The 7,552-nt window shown below is 46.6% G+C and overlaps 1 protein-coding gene across 1 annotated transcript in view; it reads right to left on the bottom strand.

Annotated features, from left to right (window-relative positions):
* Nucleotides 1–6,482, bottom strand: part of LOC143122084 (lipopolysaccharide-induced tumor necrosis factor-alpha factor homolog) — an 11,061-nt gene extending 4,579 nt beyond the window's left edge. Inside the window, exon 1 of the mRNA XM_076282887.1 lies at nucleotides 6,411–6,482. The gene's annotated coding sequence lies outside the window, so the exon portion shown is untranslated. The remainder of the gene's footprint in view (nucleotides 1–6,410) is intronic.
* Between the last annotated feature and the right edge of the window lie 1,070 nt (nucleotides 6,483–7,552).

The following is a 7,552-nucleotide window of genomic DNA, read 5'->3' as shown; positions in this document are numbered from 1 at the left end:
GCAACAATACCAAACATGATGTGTCTAGGGGGAAGATGTAATGTATTAAGATTAAGCAACAATAGTAATACCAAACATGATGTGTCTAGGGTATTAACCCTATGGACCCTATACCTACGAGCCTACTTCAGGCCATCAGCCCGACCATCGCACCAGCTATCACACACGTGATCAATGCCTCGCTAACCTCCGGCACATTTCCAACAGCGTTCAAAATGGCCCGGGTAACACCGTTACTTAAGAAAGCTTCTCTCAACCCTGCTCAAGTCGAGAACTACCGCCCTGTCTCACTCCTGCCTTTCCTATCCAAAGGCATTGAACGAGCAGTCTCCAAACAGGTCTCTGACTTCCTTTCACAGAACAACCTTCTGGATCCAAATCAGTCTGGGTTCAAAAGCGGCCACTCTACCGAAACGGCTCTGCTGTCTGTAACAGAAGCCTTAAAAGAAGCCAGGGCGACCGCTCGGTCATCAGTACTCATTCTGCTTGACTTATCGGCTGCCTTTGACACAGTTAATCACCGCATCCTTCTCTCTATACTCGCTGACATGGGAATCTCCGGTTCTGCTCTCTCCTGGTTTGAATCCTACCTCACAGGACGCTCGTTTAATGTATCATGGCTTGGTCAGCTATCTGCACCTCACCATCTCACCACAGGGGTCCCCCAGGGCTCAGTACTGGGCCCCCTTCTCTTTGCTATCTACACCACCTCCTTGGGACAGATTATCCGTTCGCATGGCTTCTCATACCACTGCTATGCAGACGACACACAGCTCTATCTGTCCTTTCCACCTGATGACCCCTTGGTTTCAGCACGGATCTCGGATTGCCTCTCAGACATAGCTACATGGATGAAGGCACACCACCTCCAGCTGAACCTCTCAAAGACTGAACTGCTGGTCCTCCCAGCTAAACCGACCATACACCACGACATCAACATCAAATTTGACTCTCTGTCTGTTTCACCTACCAGGACTGCAAGAAATCTAGGAGTTGTTCTCGACAACCAACTAAACTTCTCAGATCATGTTGCCTCAGTCGCCCGGTCATGCCGTTTCGCACTCTACAATATACGGAAAATCAGGACTTACTTAACTCAAGATGCCACCCAACTCCTGGTTCAGGCAATAGTCATCTCACGACTCGACTACTGCAACGCCCTCCTGACAGGTCTCCCAGCCTGCGCAGTGAAACCACTTCAGATGATCCAGAACGCGGCGGCGCGCCTGGTCTACAACCAACCCAAGAGGGCACATGTTACCCCGCTGCTCATACAGCTACACTGGCTACCTATGGCGGCCCGAATCAAATTCAAGGCTCTAACGCTTGCCTACAAAGCAGTCTCCGGTTCTGCTCCCACCTACTTGAATGCCTTCATACAGACATACGCTACCTCCAGACCGCTGCGCTCCTCAGACGAACGACGTCTAGCTCTACCTCCGGTACGCTCAGGTCAATCCAAACTTTTCTCATCTGTTGTTCCTCGTTGGTGGAACACACTGCCAGTTTCTACAAGGGCAGGGACATCCCTCTCCATTTTCAAAAAACTCCTGAAGACCCAGCTCTTTAGAGAACATCTCCTCTCATAGCAACACTTACAACAAGTCTTGCTGATCCTAGCACTCACCAGCCGTCTTAAACTGACACGTAACTGGTAAAAACAGCACTCACTGTTGCACTTATTATTACTGTACTCTAATGTTTTTTAAATTGTCCTAATATTGTTGAGAATTGCTCTAAAAACTTAAACTGTTTACCATGTTGTTAGTCGCTTTGGCTAAAAATGCGTCAGCCAAATGTAATGTAATGTAATGTAATGTAATGTAATTAAGATTAAGCAACAATAGTAATACCAAACATGATGTGTCTAGGGGGAAGATGAGTGTTGGCGTGTGTGTATGTATGAATGTAATGTCAGCATCAGTATGTAAGATGACTAAATGGTAGACAAAAGAAGACAGAAAGATTAGAGAGAGAGGAGAGAAAGCGTAAAGTGCCAGTGCAGAGAGAAAGTCAAAATGGTGCCTGCAAGAGAGAAGAAAAGTGCCTCCAGGGGAGGAGAGGAGAACTCCTTATATAAGCACACCCTGATGCAGGTGTACACAATCCCTAATTAACCTAACCAGGCCCTACCTGCCCTACCTGCCCGTGCACTGACCAGGAGAGGCCTGAAGGGGCACAGGGGGTCGTGACACATCGTATGTGACTATACACATCCCCGGGCATCTCATTTTAAACTACTGCCATCTAGGCACTACTGCACTGGCACTTTACGCTTTCTCTCCTCTCTCTCTAATCTCTCTCCTGGTTTGAATCCTACCTCACAGGACGCTCGTTTAACGTATCATGGCTTGGTCAGCTATCTGCACCTCATCATCTCACCACAGGGGTCCCCCAGGGCTCAGTACTGGGCCCCCTTCTCTTTGCTATCTACACCACCTCCTTGGGACAGATTATCCGTTCGCATGGCTTCTCATACCACTGCTATGCAGATGACACACAGCTCTATCTGTCCTTTCCACCTGATGACCCCTTGGTTTCAGCACGGATCTCGGATTGCCTCTCAGACATAGCTACATGGATGAAGGCACACCACCTCCAGCTGAACCTCTCAAAGACTGAACTGCTGGTCCTCCCAGCTAAACCTACCATACACCACGACATCAACATCAAATTTGACTCTCTGTCTGTTTCACCTACCAGGACTGCAAGAAATCTAGGAGTTGTTCTCGACAACCAACTAAACTTCTCAGATCATGTTGCCTCAGTCGCCCGGTCATGCCGTTTCGCACTCTACAATATACGGAAAATCAGGACTTACTTAAATCAAGATGCCACCCAACTTCTGGTTCAGGCAATAGTCATCTCACGACTCGACTACTGCAACGCCCTCCTGACAGGTCTCCCAGCCTGCGCAGTGAAACCACTTCAGATGATCCAGAACGCGGCGGCGCGCCTGGTCTACAACCAACCCAAGAGGGCACATGTTACCCCGCTACTCATCCAGCTACATTGGCTACCTATGGCGGCCCGCATCAAATTCAAGGCTCTAACGCTTGCCTACAAAGTAGTCTCCGGTTCTGCTCCCACCTACTTGAATGCCTTCATACAGACATACGCTACCTCCAGACCGCTGCGCTCCTCAGACGAACGACGTCTAGCTCTACCTCCGGTACGCTCAGGCCAATCCAAACTTTTCTCATCTGTTGTTCCTCGCTGGTGGAACACACTGCCAGCTCCTACTAGGGCAGGGACATCCCTCTCCATTTTCAAAAAACTCCTGAAGACCCAGCTCTTTAGAGAACATCTCCTCTCATAGCAACACTTACAACAAGTCTTGCTGATCCTAGCACTCACCAGCCGTCTTAAACTGACACGTAACTGTTAAAAACAGCACTCACTGATGCACTTATTCTTACTGTACTCTAATGTTTTTTAAATTGTCCTAATATTGTTGAGAATTGCTCTAAACTTAAACTGTTTACCATGTTGTTAGTCGCTTTGGCTAAAAATGCGTCAGCCAAATGTAATGTAATGTAATGTAATGTAATGTAATGTAGGCGTCGTTTCTGTCCACCCCTCCTGACCAAGAACAGATCCAAATTCTCTTTCATACCACAAGCCATAAAAGCTTTAAATCAGTCAAAATAAGCTAGATGTCCAGCTGGCCTGGTCATACTCAAGGGTGTATAGTGTATTGTAGTGTGTGATGTATGTTCTTCATGTTATGTCTGTCTGTGTCTGATGTATGGACTTTTTGTTTGTGTCATATGTCTGATGTCCTGTCATAAAGTGCCTTGCGACTGTGCCGCAAACCCAACTGCCCCACGGGGGCAATAAAGTTATCTACTACTACTACTACTACTTTAGTCTTAAAATGGCAATTGTGGGGCATCCGGGTATGTGTGTGTGGTGGGGTGAGTATCTGTGTGTGTTTGTATGTGTGTATGTGTGTGTGTGTGTGTGTGTGTGAAAAGAGAGAGAGAGAGAGACTGTGTCTGTTTGTGTGTGTGTATGAGTGTTTGTGTGTGTGTGTGATATAGGGCTCAGGTCGTGTGTGTGTATGTGTGACTGTGTGTGTGTGATATAGGGCTCAGGTCGTGTGTGTGTGTATGAGTGTTTGTGTGTGTGTGTGATATAGGGCTCAGGTTGTGTGTGTGTGTATGAGTGTTTGTGTGTGTGTGTGATATAGGGCTCAGGTCGTGTGTGTGTGTATGAGTGTTTGTGTGTGTGTGTGATACAGGGCTCAGGTCGTGTGTGTGTGTATGAGTGTTTGTGTGTGTGTGTGATATAGGGCTCAGGTTGAAAAAAATGCCTCGTTCTCTTTTCAGTTAGTTTGATGTCTCAGACTGTGTGTGATAGTTAGGATGTAGTGTGTGTGTGTGTGTGTGTGTGTGTGTGTGTGTGTGTGTGTGTGTGTGTGCGTGCGTGCGTTCCACTGATGTGTGTGTGTGTGTGTGTGTGTGTGTGTGTGTGTGTGTGTGTGTGCGTGCGTGCGTGCCAATGATGTGTGTGTGTGTGTGTGTGTGTGTGTGTGTGTGTGTGTGTGTGTGTGTGTGTGTGTGTGTGTGTGTGCGTGCGTGCCAATGATGTGTGTGTGTGTGTGTGTGTGTGTGTGTGTGTGTGTGTGTGCGTGCGTGCCAATGATGTGTGTGTGTGTGTGTGTGTGTGTGTGTGTGTGTGTGTGTGTGTGTGTGTGTGCGTGCGTGCCAATGATGTGTGTATGTGTGTGTGTGTGCGTGCGTGTGTGTGTGTGTGTGTGTGTGTGTGTGTGTGTGTGTGTGTGATGTTAGTTGGTTTCATTTCCGCTGAAATCAGATCCATGAAACCACACCTAGTAAGGGTAGGGAATGTGTGTGTGTGTGTGTGTGTGTGTGTGTGTGTGCCAATGATGTGTGTGTGTGTGTGTGTGTGTGTGTGTGTGTGTGTGTGGGTGGGTGGGGGTGGGTGTGTGTGTGTGTGTGTGTGTGTGCCAATGATGTGTGTGTGTGTGTGTGTGTGTTTGTGCCTATGATGTGTGTGTGTGTGTGTGTGTGTGTGCCTATGATGTGTGTGTGTGTGTGTGTGCCTATGATGTGTGTGTGTGTGTGTGTGTGTGCGTGCCTATGATGTGTGTGTGTGTGTGTGTGTGTGTGTGTGCGTGCGTGCCAATGATGTGTGTGTGTATGTGTGTGCGTGCCTATGATGTGTGTGTGTGTGTGTGTGTGTGTGCATGCCTATCATGTGTGTGTGTGTGCCTATCATGTGTTTGTCTTTATGTGTGTGTGTGTTTGTGTGTGTCTATGATGTGTTTGTCTTTATGTGTGTGTGTGTGTGTGTGTGTGTGTGTGCATGCCGGTGTGTGCGTGCTGTGTGTGTGTGATTGTGTGTGATTGTGTGTGTGTGTGTGTGTGTGCATGCCTATCATGTGTGTGTGTGCCTATTATGTGTTTGTCTTTATGTGTGTGTGTGTGTGTGTGCATGCCGGTGTGTGCGTGCTGTGTGTGTGTATCTGTGTATGTGTGTATGTATGTGTATGTGTGTGTGTGTGTGTGCATAGGTGTGACGTCATATACATTCTTGTGGTTTATCAAGCGTGTCCTTAAAACACTCATTGTTTTCTTGCTCAACCGGTGCAGCAAGCCCGGCCTCACCTAACTACAGTGACAACCCCATCAATTATGCTAAGCTAATGGCTAACACAGCACTTATGATAACCTTACGGCTACCACAGCACTTATGCTAACCAAATGGCTACCACTGTACTCATGCTAACCTAATAGCTACCACAGCACTTATGCTAACCAAATGGCTACCACTGCACTCATGCTAACCTAATAGCTACCACAGCACTTATGCTAACCCAATTAGCCTCACATCACTTATGTTTATCCATAGCACGTATGCTAATAATCCAAACAAGAACACTTTATAGTTTTATAGCAATCCCAATAACTACAACGGTATAGTGTTACAGCAATCTGATCCACTTACTATTGTGTCTAGCAATTTTGATATACTATTATGCTAATTTACTGATATAAAGGTGTGTGTGTTTGTGTGTGTGTGTGTGTTTGCGTGTGTGTGTGTGTGTGTGTGTGTCTGTGCGTGTGTGTGTGTGTGTCTGTGCGTATGTGTGTATGTATGTGTGTGTGAGTGAGTGAAAGAGAGAGAGAGAGAGAGAGGTTGCCCATTACATAAATACATGAGATAGTCGCCTTTAGAGATGTAATAGTCCGGCTTCAGAAAGTAAAAGTCCTGCCGTGTGTTTGTTCCAAGCATTCATTTACATTGCACATCTTTTGGTCGCCTTTTAGATTGCTCAAAGTGTGTGATAATAACACACACACACACACACACACACACGCACGCATGCACGCACACACACACACACACACACACTATATAAGCGTAATAATAAGGTGTCCTACCTGGAGCTGGTGAAAGCAATACAACACACACACACACACAGACACTGTTATGAGGTGTCTTACCTGCAGCTGGAGGAAGCAGCACTGATGAATAAAAACGTACCTGTCCAGATACACATTCTTTACACCCACACACTCTATCAACAACACATACGCACACACACACACACACACACACACACACAGACCAGAGAAAGCAGCACTGAATAATCTGACCCAACCACAATGTCTATGCCCCTTCCATTACTTGCAGAACATTGTTAAGAGAACTTTGGGTTTTGAAGCTTTGATCTAAGCAGAACATTGTTAAGAGAACTTTGGGTTTTGAAGCTTTGATCTAAGCAGAACATTGTTAAGAGAACTTTGGGTTTTGAAGCTTTGATCTAAGCAGAACATTGTTAAGAGAACTTTGGGTTTTGAAGCTTTGATCTAAGCAGAACATTGTTAAGAGAACTTTGGGTTTTGAAGCTTTGATCTAAGCATTCATTTTTCACTAGTTCGCCCGTCGGCATGATTGCTATACTGAGTGTATAAGTTAAGCGTGTGTTTGACATGGTAGCTGGCCGTGGTCATGGAATGCCTGAACCCCAAAAGTGCAGAAAGGAAGGCCACTACCAAAATTACATTTGCGCTGGCTTAGCAAGTCATAGATCCAGTAGATGGAGTGGATGTACAGTAGGACTGATAGGCATCTGTGGACCAACGGCTCAGTATTTGATTGCTGCTCTGATAGGCCAATGCGTGCAGCTGTAGTAGCAGCTCCTATCCTGAATGCACAGAGTAGCGGCCTGCGGGAACCGGATTTGACAAGGATATATATTAGAGTCTGGGACCTGTGACGAGTGATGGTATCCTTCATCTGAGATGAAGAGCAGGCTAGTAGGCGATGCTTGAGCTGACCGATATGAGATGTAGTGAGATGGGTACCCTTCATCTGAGATGAAGAGAGTGGGCTAGTAGCGATGCTTGAGCTGACCGATATGAGATGTAGTGAGATGGGTACCCTTCATCTGAGATGAAGAGAGTGGGCTAGTAGCGATGCTTGAGCTGACCGATATGAGATGTAGTGAGATGGGTATCCTTCATCTGAGATGAAGAGTGGGCTAGTAGCGATGCTTGAGCTGACCGATATGAGATGTAGT

Source organism: Alosa pseudoharengus, unplaced genomic scaffold (genome assembly GCF_046254945.1).
Source record: "Alosa pseudoharengus isolate Yale_2024_CS ecotype anadromous, Long Island Sound unplaced genomic scaffold, YU_APseudo_1.1 YU_APseudo_1.1_scf_1, whole genome shotgun sequence".
Taxonomy (NCBI): Eukaryota; Metazoa; Chordata; class Actinopteri; order Clupeiformes; family Clupeidae; genus Alosa; species Alosa pseudoharengus.
Note: the sequence above shows the minus strand (reverse complement) of the source record. Positions and strands in the feature narration are given on the sequence as shown.